We start from the raw sequence: 15,869 nt of genomic DNA, 5'->3' as shown, positions 1-15,869 counted from the left end.
TATGTATATTTACAAAAAAAAGAAAAACATACAGGATTCTCAGTTCATCCTGAGAAGCAAAATGAAAGATCATATACTTTAGTAAGGAAGTATATACACATTGAGGTACCTCTGAACTTGACTCAAAGTCTAAGTGAGGTAATGCTAAAGGTTCTATTGCCTCTACAAGTAGTGACCTGTTTGTATTAGTCTCTCTACCTCAGGCAGTCAACAATTATCCATCCATAGCCTTTTGAAGAGTCTGACAGTTGTTGTCATACATACAGACATAAATCCATTAGGGAGATAATAAATCCAGATGGAATTGGATGTTAGTTTACAGACTATAAAGGAATGATTGATAGAATCAGTTCTTCACAATTCTAGGGATAGAGCACAGGAAAAGACCTGGCTGCTCCACATTAGAGGAACTAAGTTTAAACTAAGTCAAGCAAGGCTGTCAACTGTAGCTGTACACCAGTGAGCAGGATGGAATGTTCTAGACCAAGTAAGAGTAAAAATACACTTGGGAAATGGCCTCTCAGACACTTCCTGCAGCTTGCCACCTACAGAAGATATAATTTTGTGACAGTTGTCATGACTGTGTAGCCTGTCTCAATCAAGAAAGCATTGTTGATAATTCCATCAGAAATGTGTGGTTCTTCCTTACATTGCCAACTTGTAGAAAAATATGGTGGCCATGATTCCAGGATAAAGCCATAAAGTATGCAATAGTCTATTCATTCACACATACTTTAAATATACTCTGGAATTCTTATTATATAACTATCTCTAAAGACCTATGATTTTACATGAATAAAATATGTGATTTTTTGCACAAATTAAGAAAGATACCGACATGCTTTCATTTTTTTCAGGCATAATTACGTACTAAATTGCCTATGGTATGACAATTATTTTATTAAAGGAATGAGTGTACTGCATACTTCCATCAATGTAGAGTGATCAAATCTTGGCATTAATGACTCACATCAGTGCATTAAATCACCTCTTTAGGGTTTTAGTAAAATAAAAAGTAAAACTAACGGTTGAAAATGAGAACAAAAAAGATGTGTATGCAGAAAGAACTACTAATCAAAATTATTCAGAATTCTTTGAAGATAGAAGTGCAGAATAGCTTAAAATGAATGAACAGCTCAATGAGCAGGTAAATGAGAATGAAGAAAGAACATTTTATATAAAATATGTAAAATGAAGAATATATGCAATTTATATACATTTTGTTAGTTTCTTTTGAAAAAGTCTACATTTTATATTTGCTATTTTAGAATTAAAATTCTTAAATTAATTTGCTGATCTTTTAATTGCTTTTGTTTTTTTACCATTACCACCACTAAATGAAAACAAAATACAAAAGCTTTTACTTTCATCTATCTCCCACACTTGAGAGAGAGAGAGAGAGAGAGAGAGAGAGAGAGAGAGAGAGAGAGAGAGAATTTTGGTACCTGTTCTATAAAGACAACCCACCTAAATATATTTTGTATGTGATCTCGTTAAAATAACATTTTATAGATTTTTCCATCTAAAGATTAAAAGCTGCTATTTATAACATGAGAGTTACCTCTACCCTTGTGGTGGTTAATCTTGTCAACTCGATAGGATTCAGAGTCAATCACCTAAGAGACGCACCTCTGTCCTGTTCCATAAGAGTGTTTCCAAATGCATTAAACTGAGATGTGTTTCACTGGCTTTGAATGCAGTCTGCACCAGATCATGAGCTTGGGCAGCATCGTTCATCTCTACTTCCTGACTGTGGACACAGTGTGACCTACTGCCTCACACTAAACATCAGCAACTTCTTCCTCCTGTAAAGACCTGTACCCTAAAACTATGAGCCATATAAACATTTCCTACCTCAATTTATTTATTATTATATTAATATAACTGCTACTGTCACAGCAATTCTCAAGCAGACCTGTGAAGACTCTTCCTTGAGAAGGTATAGAACCAGAGGCAGGATTCAACATCATAACTGTCTACCTGGCATCTCTTCTCATAAATATTTTCCTCATTTCATATCAGTTCCTCCAAGGGATATTCCTTCACCCTGGGGAGCACATAGCTGACTCAGAATCACTATAGAATGTGAGTTTGAATTTGATCACAAAACTCAAGTTCAAAAATATCTTTATATTTTCCACAACCTACCAGGTTTTCCAGCATGAGCATCTATTTCAGAAGGTGGAAGTTAATTAATTTATTGACTCCTTAAGGTCTTTCTCAGTCCAACAAAAATGACATTTCTCTTACAGGTATTGGAGATGCCTGTATCTTACTCAGAAACCTGGGTTTCTGGGGGCAGCTTTAGGTTCTAGTTCAATCTGTGATCCTCCAGGAAGGACACTCTAACACCAGATTTTGCACAAGACTGAAGGATGCCAGAGTGTGACTGAAGGATGCCAGAGTGTGACTCCGTGCATAATAGTGTCCCTTCTGGTGCATGTCCTTTCTGAAGCCCATTAACTTTCCCATCCAGATGCAACTAATTGTCTTAGTATTATTTCTGGAGTTGACGATTTTCACTCTGTTTCACAAGTATCAGGACTATGCTACTGCCCTCTGGTTTCCAAGTAGCCCCAAACCTGCACAACTAAATCCTGCAATAATTTTCCTGTGAAGTATGGAGGATTCTTCATGATGTGTCAATTGCAGGTGACCAGTGTCTCTCTGAATTCATATTCGCAAAATTTATTTGGATTTCCACAAGCGTCTCTTTTTTCCACTCAATATGACTGTAAGTGAAACATTCCCTGATAATTATAGGAGAGGAATGCATAAAACTTATGAAGTTGAGTTCACTTAAAAAAAACACTTACAAAATTCAAGATTTCCCTAAAACTTAGCGGATTCATGAAACTTCACAGAAGTATGAAGTGGCTAGGGAAAGGGACTCTTAGATTTTCCCAACTCCCTATAGTTTCCAGAGAGACTGAGTGTTGGAACATGGCATGACTCCTCACTCATGCAGGAATAAACTCCTCAGTGATTTTCAAAGGTTTATTTGAGTGTGTGTGTGTGTGTGTGTGTGTGTGTGTGTGTGTGAGAGAGAGAGAGAGAGAGAGAGAGAGAGAGAGAGAGAGAGGCATGTGCAACTGCTTGAGTTTATATGCACCGACTGTGTGTAGGTACCTACAGAAGCCAGAGGGACTGGACTTATAAATACTTGTGAAAACCTGTTGTGAATGCTCAGAACCAAATCTGGATATCCTGAAAGCACAGCATATGCTGTTTACTACTGAACCATCTTTCCAGTCACTTTCCTGTAACTTTCAAGTTAAATATCCATCTATAGTTGTCAAAGAGTGAGTATTTGATGAGTATAAACAACCAAATAAAATCTAACATAATTATATTTTGTGTGATTAACATAAGGCAAATAAATATAAACCCCTCCTAAAGTGTTCAGCTACCTAGAACGTTAAATTGTATGTAAAGGAACATAAGTGAACATTTGAGATACTTGTGTCTATACTTCATCTTTAACACTGAGGTCAGGCTGGGTACTGTTCAGTGAAATAGAGGGTTTAGTGACTGAAAGAATCAAAACAAAGAAACAGAAAAACAAAAGTATTAAAACTTCCCTGATTCGGGTACCTTTCCAAATTTAAATTCACAAGACTTAACGTATTTTCTCTTTAATTTTTGAAAGTGACCCCCCCCACACACAGTTAATCAAGCATTATTCTGGAATCTATATTGTTACTTATTAATTTCAAGAATAAACCAAGAAGCATAAAGGTATTTTTTGTATACTTAATGACCGAACTTAAGTAAACAACTCTCTGAATATACTATCATTGCTCTTGTTAATTACAAAAAAAAAACAAAGCTAGCATTGCTATTGGCTAAATTAAATTAGCCAGTGCAATATTCACCTAAAGCTGTGCTGGTTGGAATGCGGTTTGGGAATGCCCACACAGAGCACTCGAGACTGTTTTCTCTTCTGAGAATTCTCTCTCTGCTTTTCAGTCTCAGGACTTGCATAATTAGTATGAATAGATAGCTTGTTTGTGTATTGAGGAGCTCTGGAATTAAAGGGTCTTTTTGAAGTTTTTGTTACAGGCGATAAGAAGAAAGCTGCATGTATTTTTCTACATTTTAATGAGTTATTTAAAGCTCTTTTCTTTATATAAAAAAAAAATAGAGCACAGGGCTTCGAGTTGCTAAACACAAAAGAAACCATGTTAGTTCCTTTCTCATGAAGGAGTGCTGTTTGTTACATTTTTATCTGGTTCCCCAATCCAACGAATATTCTTATATTCTTAACGGAAAGCTAAAGGCACACAGTTTATCATTCTGTATTGCCTATTAAGCAGTAGCCTGCTTTACATGTTCTTACAAGGCTTAATGGTGGCTCAGAGACACGTGCTGAAGCATCCTTCCTTTTTTTTCTCCCGTTAGTTGAATGATCGTCTCCTTTGTAGATGTTTGTGGTGATTCCCACTAGGCTCAACCACCCTTGCGTTTTCATAGGCAGCACCTATGGCTTGTGCTGCTGTCTGCATTGGGTAACAACCCACTTCCCCCAGCAGTCCTTTTGGTCATAGAGCCAGCTCATATATGTGTAAGGAGCATCACATTCATACTCACTGGGAGAAAGAAACTAGCTCTGTTTGACCACAATGTCTAAAATCACTTGTATGAATGCAGGAGGCCAATAGACACAGCACAGTGGTTTATTCTCAATGCTTTTTCCTCTGTTATATACTAGATATCCTTTAAAATGAAATCTGGCAATAGCTAAGTTTCATTTAAATAAGTGAAACATTTAAAAGTAATCCTGGAGATCAGGGAAATTCCATCAAAATTAACATTATATTTCACCGTTTCAAGAGTCTCTTTGAATCCTATTTAGCTTCTATTCATTTTAATGTGTCAGAAACAGTGAAACTGTCTCAGAAGTCCTCATTTTTCTCCTCTGGCCTATAAGAAGCAAGGAGAACGAAAGAACAAAGATAAGAACAGAAGAAAATAATCTAGTCATTGCCACAGAACAATGACAAATTCCTTCCAAATCACAGAAGACAAGAACATTTAAAAGATTGATAACTCTCAATGTAATATAAATCATATTTTCTATCTATCAACCTGGACCTATCTATCTATATTGTTCCTGGAGGAACCATCCTTTTTTGACAAGCTGTTGCTCATAGCAACAAGTCATTCTGATATTTTTTTTTGATTTTAACTAAAGAGTAATATCCATTCTTGTTACATGGGTGTAAAGTACAATTTAAAGCTCATTAAAAGTGTAGCAGGTGTTCACATATAAAATGCAAAAATGAAACAGAAATGTTTTTATGACTGAGCTGTCAGTGCTCTAAAAGCCTAATTTTTTTTGCATAACCTTTTAGCAAACAGACATGATTATACTAGAGAGAAGAGGAATGCAAACAATGTATAGAGAAAACTAAAAGGGCTTAGCTTTTGATTTGACCTTGGCTCCTGCTCTTTGATAACATTACAATCCTTTTCCAATTCCCTATCACAACATGGACTTCATTCCCAGGAGATAGGACATCTTCAGACATTTTTTTTTTTTTTTTTTTTTTTTTTTTTTTTTTTTTTTTAGCATAAAAGCTACTACAAAGTAGAAAATGAGTAGGTGCCACCTTAGCTGGAAGAGATTTTGTTTAGTCATGGCAAAGCCGGGAAGGGATAAATGTTCAAGCAGCCCTCAATTCACACATTCCTTCTTCATATGCAAATCTATGACTCTGTGGAGAGGAAAATCCTCACACTCAGACTCAAAGGTGACTAAATATCTCACTATAAGGACTGTTTATCAATATTTTCTTTTGTGGGATCAAATCTGATAATCGATGAAGAAAATATCAAAAGATGTAAGATGTAGAGTCAGGGCTGAGAGCAATTGTACTGTCATGACCATCAAGACTGTATGAACAGACTACAGGCTTGCTCCTTTCACTCCCCAAACCTCCCGCAAACAGAAGATTTGCTGTCCACTGCCTTTGAATATTTTTTTAATATGTGTCTGCTTTTAGAATAAAACAAAGAACTGCTGCCTTTAATCATAAACATTATTAGATTCCAAGCTACTAGACGAAATTTAGTGCTAAAGATAAAATTATTTTTGAAGCTTTAGAAGACAAATATTTACAAGAATAAAAGTGAAACAATATTTTAGTCTGAATGGACAGTTTCTCCCTCCCTATGTTTTCTAAACTGGCCATGAACACCTGGACTGAAGTCATTCTTTGATCAAAGAAATGCCTTAGCTTGTTGTTGCTGTTTTGCTGCTTATTTGTTGGGCTAGGCTCCTCTCTATCCTTGGCTGACATCAAACTCTCTCTGTATCAAAGGATGATCTTGATCTCCTCCTTACTCTGCTTTCAACTCCACAAATCCAAAGTGCTAGAGTTACTGGCTTGTGCTTCCTCATCAGACTACAAGGCAGAAATTCTAATAGATGGTTTTGATGACTCAGGTTTTGCTTGTTTTTTTAGTAAGTTAATTTGTCTAGAAGCAAATTATTTTGCATCTATGAAATATTGTGTAAAGTCATTTGGGGCCTTCAAGTCAGTGGCATTCAACAAATATTAGTATTGAGAATGCTGTCCCTCTTCTCCAACATATTAGAAATGGGCTAGCAGCTCACCAAGGTGACACAGTGCTTTTGTTCTTAGGACATTGAGCTCTCCAAAGTACTCTGCATTTGTGCTCTTTCCCACATTCAGTGACTGTATAAATTAGTCATTGTAACAAATCATAAAATGGTTGTACTTATTACTAATAAAATGTAATCAATTCATTCATTCCCTTTTTTCCATAAAGAATTCCCTCAGTAAATATTCAAAGGACTAGACTTAAATACTGGATCCTACCAACTTAAGAGGGACGTAGCTTTGAAACAATTAAAGGCAATGTGTTCTCATAAATGTTCAAAGGGATATTTAAGTTCATTTTATATCTAGAAATGTCCTCGGCTTTGACAATGTTTCAATTTCTGGAGAAATAATTGTATTATGTACTAAAAATCAGACGCCCCAGAATCCACACTCTGGGATACATATGTAATGGTCTGCATTTATCAGAAACTGATAACATGAAGACCTCATCAATTTTGAAAACATGTTATCTAACATGTTGAGTAAGAAATTGTATTAAATAATTCCTTTCTTTTCCTCATTGCTAAGATTAGAGAATTACTTCCTATTACTCCTTCAACACTATCAGGTGTGGTTCCTTGGCAACACTGCTGCTAAGACCCCAGGGAAATAAAATGTGTCTTGTACAAATCATACAGACAATGGCAATATGGCTTCAGGGGATGAAAGTATACAAGACACTGCAGTGTTAGAGGATCCGGCTTTCAAGTATGTTCAGTTTTATGCTGTGGTGATAGCCCAGTCAGTAGAAGATTTCAATCAGAATCCATAGAAAAGGCTGCCCAGTTGTTCATCCTCCCAGCATGGGAGAATCAAAGGCAGGATGATCCCTGGTATTGATGGCCAGCGAGAAACTCTGTCTTAAAGAATGAGGTGAGGAGAGATTGATGAAGACACGGGATGCTGCGTTCTGGTTGCCACACAGGCAACACGGCTGTGCCCATGAACCTGCCCTTGCACGAGCCCTCACACAAACATGTGCCCAACCTACACATCTGTCAAGTTTATGGAAAACTTTCATCCTATTGGAATAGAAGAATTCATAGTTCAGCAGAGCACATCTTGTTTCTTGGAAATTATAGAGCACTTCTCATAAAGACCAACAATTTTATTCACCTGAAGACTGAGTAAAAAAAAAATTTTACTTACTTTCAGAAGTATTTTTTTAAGGAAGCTAACATATAAAATGTGAATCATGCCCTCGAAACTATCATTAGAATAAAGAGATTTCCATATATTTATGGGGTGGTCATATTTAATGATTTATCAGCAATGTTTTTCTCAGATGTTCTCTGTTTTATGTTGTACAGTTTCAGAAACTACTTCTCTCCTTGATTCAAGAAGTAAATATGCTGATTGGATACACTGTAAAATTCAGGATGATAATATTTGTTTCTCTGAGGTATGATTTTTGAGGAAGCCTAATAACATAGTAACATGTAAGTTCAGTATTTTGTAGTAGGCAAAATGACCTGAGAAGATAAAATTACAAGAAAACTTTATTGACTGCAGCATTTACATATTTTATCACTGAGAAACAAAAAAATAAATAAACCACCCCAAAGCTATATAAAAAATATTCTTCATTTTTATTCTGTGTTGTATTGCAATAACAAAGTATTATGTAATGGAAATTTATAAAAATAATAACAAAAAAGAATTCTCACTGTGCTATTACATGGGAAAACACTTAGCTAGCATCTGGGAAAGACCTTTGTGCAACATAATCCATGGCATAGACAGCAGGTCAGAAGAGTGTCAAAGAGTACTTGAACCAGTAGAAGAATATTGGCCTCATTATATACATGAGTACTGTCTAAATATTAATCCCTTTCTATGATAATGGTGTCAAACCCTGTTACCTTTTACTTGGTTCCACTTCCCCATACCATTGCACTGTGTTTAAGTTTTCTAAACTTGAACTTTGGGGTAAATATTCAATCCACTAGATTGTATTACTAGAATAACAAATCTTACATCAAAGAAAGAACGCATTTAATTCATCCATTTCACTATCACTATAGTGAGAATTTATGTTACCCCTCATCATCCCAAGTATACATGGTTTCCAAGTTGATAGGATAGGCAAACAGTAGGGACAATTGGAAAATGGTCGGAACATGGCTGTTCTGCCCTCACGAATGTGATTAATACTGTAACGAAACAATACTGTCTTGTCTCTTTTTCCACATGAGAACACAAGCAGGTAATGTCCTGAACAGACCTCATCAATCACTCTATGTATCTAAACCTTGATCTTAGACTTCTTGGCAAAGAGAAGTGAGAAAATTAAGGTTCTGTTTCTCATAGTAGTTAGAACTTATAAAAAATGATAAAATCATCATCTTTAATTTGACTATCAACTTCTTTCTTATGGATTTTAATGAGTTAGATGGACACTGTAAAAAACTGTGGTTGTACCCACTGTAATAAAAAATAGTATCAGTGAAAGGCAATTCATAGAATCATCAGGAAGAGTGAAAAAAGGGATCATTGGGAGAAAATCATCTTGAGAAAGTATGACTGCCTGTAACCCAGTGATCAATAACAAAGTAAATGTAAGGTGAGGTAGATAGAAGATATGTAATGAAGTCAAGAGTATAGCTAAGGCTCTGAAGACTTAATTGAGATACTACAGGAAACCATGGCTCACAGATGGTTTGTTATGAATAAACTGAAGGATATCTATAATGCAGCAGGCTGAGTTGCAACATTACACAACTTAAGACTCCAATGGAAAACAAGAAAAAAGTCCAGAATCACCGAACTGTGCTCATAGAAAGTGTCTTAGAGCTTATGGGCATTCGTAGGGCAGAGAGGTCAAGTAGAACCTTCCTTTCTTCCAAGTTTAATGCAAATATCACATTTGCTTAATAACTTGTGTAAAACACTCATCAGTTTCTCAGATAAGCCATTCACAATGGTTTTAGATGTTTGTCTATTTGTCTAATTTACTTTAGACAAGTAAAAAGCGCTAATTTTTTTTTTCCAATGAAATATTTTATTTATTCAAGGAAAAGTAGAAAACAATGTGTTTTATCCTCTTGTAGTTCATAATTTCTTTCAAATAAAAGTATTTGTACTAAATTATTTTCAGTACTGCTTGAATCAATTCAGACCAGTCACTCAGTATCATTCACATTCTAAAGAGAGAATCTTAACTCCAGATTGAGGCTCCGTTCATTGTACTTCCACCTTGATGCTGTGAGCATCCTAGATGATTCTAAATTAAGATGTGGCTCCCTTTATTTATACTTCCCTGAGAGTTTCCGATAAATATTCATTTTTCACTCTAGCCTGGTGTGTCCCAATAACTGTCTTTCAAAAAAAAGTCTTTTGAACAATCTCTTACTGTACCAAGCCTTTTCTTTCTCTGCAGAATATGTGAAAGAAATATTGTTGAACTCCCCTCTATTACCACATGGGAGTTAGGTATAATGTTACCTCTAACAATAACCAACATAATAATATACTGCACAAGGGACACTGCAGAGAAACCCACTTAATGTATCCTTGCAACAACCTCACCAGCCAACTCTATGATTAGCCCAATTTTCTAGATGAGGAAACGAGACCTTAGTGTAGTTGAGTAAATTGCTCAAGATTGCTGAGCTAATAATTAGAGTAATCAAGGTTTGATCCCATCAACCCAAACTGAATTCGCCAAGAACAGTTTCTCTTTTTACATCATATACTTCATACAGACAATCCAGGATAAATTATTTGTTTGACACTACATAAATAGTGGTATGTTCTCTGAAAGCTATGTATCCTGAAAATACCACATTAGGTAAAGCACTCCTGGCTTTGTGACTTAGTTCACAGGAGTCTAAATTCATTATCTTCCTTAGAAAGGCAGCTAAGTATTGCCAGCTATGCATGTCCCCAAACTTCCATTCAGGTTCGTGGCATATTATCATATTCTTTATGGAAAGAAACCAAGTTGTATCCACAGCAAGTAGATTTCAGGGCATGGTATACTGATGGATGGCTTAGCATCTGTAGGAGGTTCTTCTTTCTCCCAGTCAATTGTGGCGTGAATAACAGACCTGATGTTGTTCAGTTTCCTAAATTCCCTGTGTTCAAGTAACTTCTCTGACATAGAAAATACTACTTCTTCACAACAATTCCTGATTCTTTATCCTCACTAAATAAATAGAATTTGTGATTTATAATTTGTAGAAATTAAGAAATTCCAAAGTTCTAAGTATCATGATAACCATGTCACAAACAAACAAAACTAGAAAGACAGATGATAGATAGATAGATGATAGATGATAGATAGATAGATAGATGATAGATAGATAGATAGATAGATAGATAGATAGATGATAGATAGATAGATAGATAGATAAATAGATAGATGATAGATAGATAGATGATAGATAGATGATAGATAGATGATAGATAGATAGATAGATAGATAGATAGATAGATAGATAGATAGATAAACATCGTCATGTTTATCAGAGTGACATCCGTATTCTCTGGTATAAACTTGTATTCTGGTTTATTTTCTGTTACTGTGATAAGCAACATTACAAAAAGCAATTTGGGAATAAAGAGTTAATTTCATGTATAGTGCCCCACAGACATGCTACCGGGACATTTTGCTGGAGGCCATTCATCAATTAATGTTCTTTGGTGACTTACCTATCTGTTGAATGCTAAATATAAAAGTATGTAGAAAAGTATAATGAAACAATAATAATGAGAAATTAAGAAAAACCCAAGTAGAAAAGAAAGTCTTTGGATTTGTTTGACTACTAAAAACACACAAACAAAACAGTGGACTGAAGAGATACCTTATTGATCAAGAACACTTCCTATTCTTTCAGGGGATTCCTTTGGTGCCTAGAACCCACACCTTCCTATAACTACAGATCCAGTGGATCCACCACCATCTTTCATCTTCTACTGAAACACCACCATCTGTGTTTATAAAATAGGCAAACACACACCATTACAAACGAATTAAAGTGAAACGAACGGTTACAAGGTGAAAAGATCCATATTAAGAGGGAAAGAATATATTGTGACGTGGGATTACCCTGTGTATGCTGTGATTACCATTAATGAATAAAGAAGCTGCTTTGGGCCTATTGATAGGGCAGAACATAGGTAGGCGGGGAAAACTAAACGGAATGCTGGGAGAAAGAAGGACAGAGTCGGGGAGAAGCCATGTAGCCCACTGGAGACAGATGCTGGGAACTTTACCAAGTAACCACTGCCACATGGTAATACACAGATTAATGAAGATGGGTTAAATTAATATATAAGAGTTAGCCAATAAGAAGCTAGAGCTAATGGGCTAATCATGGATTTAACTAGTACAGTTTCTGTGTGATTATTTCTGGGCTAAGTGGCTGGGAACAAACTAGCAGCCTCCTTACTACAATATTGTAGGTAAAAAGTTTTAATTAAAACATAAATAAATGAAAAGGAATGGAACAAAGAAAAAAGAATAGAATAAACAATTTGTAACTTGAGCATGGAATCTTCATTTTCTTCTTTAAATATTGCATATTTAAAGGACAATATTTTGTTTGGAAAGTTTGATTTTGTATTTCAAGATAGTAGTGCCCTATACTAAGAATTGCACAGTATACATATTTGTTTCATCTCCATTATTTCATTTGATCCTCTTCACAACCAAAGTTAAGTCCATTTGCAATCTAAGGCAAACACCACTACATTTTCATAAGCAAATTACAAAGTTTCTGACTAGCAGAGATCACACATTCTGGAATTATTGACTCACTAAGCATTGTTATTAAGACCATATTATCATATCCAATTTACAAATGGAGCGTGATATTAAGTATAATTCAGTGTTATTATGAAACATACAGTTACCTAGCATTTTGGATTAGCCCAAAAATGTCACAATAATTCAAGGGTTTGAGGAGAAATTTATGGAAAAAGACAGTTATCAGGGGAAATATGTAAATGGGTTATTACTGCTAATGAGTTAATGAAATAAGAATGATCATTTTTGCACTGAAAAGTTATAACAAAAAGAAATTCATTTTGATCATATTAAAAGTGAGAGGAAGAGTGGGCTGACATGTTTGAACAGCTATTGGAAATGAAGAACAGGAAATATTCTAAAAAATTAAAGCTACTTGAACTTGATGTAAGGCAAGAAACAGTGTAATATGAACCTTGAAATGTTAGTTACTGGAAATCTCACTTAGCAACCACAGTAGAGCTCCTTTGTCAGTTTCCATTCATTTGGAACCACGCATGTTGAAGGTGTCATGCCCTCTCAGTTAATCGCTGGAAACAATGGCACAGAGGTGCCCTGAGGTGTGTCTCCTAGACAATTCTCAGTCCTGTCAGGTTAACAGCCGAGTCAGTTCTCACAGTTGCTAAGAATGTGAAGCTATCAGCTGAGCAGATCTGCCCTAACAGTCACTCTGTCACCACAGTAAATACCCATGATTTCTTCACCTTAGGAGGCTTACATATCTACTGTGCGAGAAGACGTGTGGAAACATATTTCCATGTGTTTCTATCCTACCAGGTCATCAAAACATCCAAATTTTGATAAGTTAATCTTCTTAGGTTTTATGTATACTACTGAATATGTGGCACACACACATGTGCATGCTTTCATATACATATTCTACATATATATTCATATAGCAGTGTGTGTGTGTGTTGTGAATATGTGTGTGGTGAATGTGTTTGTTTTATGTCCACATGTATGTGTGCAGGTGTACCTGCACATGGGATGCAGAGACCTGAGTACATCAGGTGTCCTCTATTACTCTCCACTTTATTCGTTTGCAACTTAATTTTAACAGACAGCAAACTTCAGGCTGCCTCCTGTATCTTCCCTCCACAGTTTGGGGACATTGGCACATGTAGACGTACTCAGGTTTCTACCTGAGCCTCAGGGATTTGAACTCGGAACTTCATGCTGTGCAGCAAGAGCACTTAGCTGCTCATCCATCTCTCTAGCCACCACTTTATTTGGTTTTAATCTTCTGTTTCCTATCAACTATTTTTACAACTACTAATACAAAATAATTCATCAAAACAATATTAAGTCATAGTGAAGGAATAAAGTAAATTCTATGCACTGTCTAGCTCTGTTTATATATATCAAGGCTGCAAAATGTGACTATCTCCATAATTACATAATCACATTATATCTTTAAAAGTCATGTAACATGGAGCGGATGGACAGCACAAAAACAATGTGACATGCACATCTAGGTCCAGTTCAGAGGAACAGTTTGAAAACCACTCTCAGAAAGCATGCATGGAGTTATCTAAAGTCAACATTATAGGCATTGTTTATCTGTCTGAATAATAATGAGGAAAACTGAATTGTGAGTTGTTTCCTGGGAACATGAACAAAGATTAGCTGTGATATGACAGCTGTGGAGCAACCAGGTTAAAACTGGAACTGGAGTGAGGAAATTGGAAGCCACTGTGATTGAGTAGAATGATACGTACAAAATACTGGCTGGTAAAAACAAGTACAAGACACGTAAATATTTCAATGTGACTCTAGAAATAATCATAAGGGAACAAATATATTTATGATAAAGCCCTTCATAAGTATATCTAATAGCAGTACAAAGAGACAAAAAAAAAAGCAGCTGAAATCTTAGGGTGAACCTAATGAGACAACAAAAATACTTTGGGCAAGTTGCCAATATCTTTCATTCCCAGAAAGCAAATCTTTGAAATTTTACTGTATAAGAAATTGCAATTCATATTCTTTCCCTTATCCACACATCCCTTCCAGGAAATTGATGAATGCCTCCGACTTAATGAGAGATGAAGGGAATATGTTCATTAGGCTTGAAAATTTCCAAGAAACCTAGATTTGCCCAAGGCTAATGAATATTAAAAGTAAAGACAGTCTTTATTCTAACGAACCTTTTCTAAACAATTATAGAGACCACATGGACAACAAATCCATACATTCTTCTTGTGACAGTCTTTTATTATATAATAATTTAATATTACTTTGTGTCTCGTGTGTCTGGAAATGATCTCATCACTTGGAAAGTCATCTTTGCTTGCACTGTCATTTTAAAATCAATTTTATAATTGAAAAATCAATTAGATTTTTCTAATTACTTTTCTATTTTATGTGGTATCCCAGTGGCTGTCTTCAGGAAGTATGATAAGTTTTCCAGTGCTCCAGTTACTAACATGTGCCCCTGGAAACTTCTCACAAAACACTTGTTTTTGTCTCTACAACAGATTTTCCTGTCTCTAATTATTGGTATACAGTTTTTGAGCAGCAGTCTAAGATAAATAATAATATTCAGAAACTGTGCTCTTAAAGGACAGAAAAATAAACATGTACATGTCAGGGGAAGAATAAAGACCTCTCATCTTACACAAACCTATGAAGAGATATGCATTGAGGAATTAAATATTCTACCATCTTGAAAATTATAAAGAAAGAAATAATTTTAATTCCATTCCTTACGTTATCTTCTATCATCATATCGAGGTCTTTGATCCATTTGTTGTTGAGTTTTCGAAAGAGTTATGAGTATGGATCTATTTGGTTTCCTTTACACGTAGCTGTCAAGTATGACTAGCAAAACTTGTTGAATACACTCTTTCCCAGTGTATTTTTGTCTTCTTTATTAAAAATGTGTTGTCTATTAGTATGTGGATTATACCTAGGCCTTCAGTTAAATTCTGTTGATGGATGTGTCTGTTTTCTTTATTTCTATTATTATAGCATTCTAGGACAACTTGATATTGGTGACACTAATAAATCCAGCAACTCTGTTCTTATTCAGTCTTTTTAAAATTATTCTGGGATTTTTGTGTTTCCATATGTATCTGAAGATTGTCCTTTCAAGATCTGTAAAGAACTGCATTGGAATTCTCCTGGGAACTGAAATGAATCTTTAGCTTGCTTTTGGTAAGATGGCCATTTTACTATATTAATCTGACTGATCTATGAGCATGGGATATCTTTCCATCTTATGATGTCTTCTTCAGTTTCTTTCTTCAACAGTCTAAAGTTTTCGTCTTGCAAGTCTGTCACTTGGTTGGTTAGAGTTATCCCTGGCTATTTTATATTATTCAAGGCCATTTTGAAAGGTATTGCTTCCCTGATATCTGTCTCAGTCTTTTTATTGCTGCATATAGGAGGTCTACTGATTTTTTTAGCTAATTTTTTATCCAGCTACTTGGCTAAAAATGCTTACAATCTTTAAGAGTTTCCCAGTAGAATTTTAGGATTACTTATATATG

Source organism: Arvicola amphibius, chromosome 11 (assembly GCF_903992535.2).
Source record: "Arvicola amphibius chromosome 11, mArvAmp1.2, whole genome shotgun sequence".
Taxonomy (NCBI): domain Eukaryota; kingdom Metazoa; phylum Chordata; class Mammalia; order Rodentia; family Cricetidae; genus Arvicola; species Arvicola amphibius.
Note: the sequence above shows the minus strand (reverse complement) of the source record.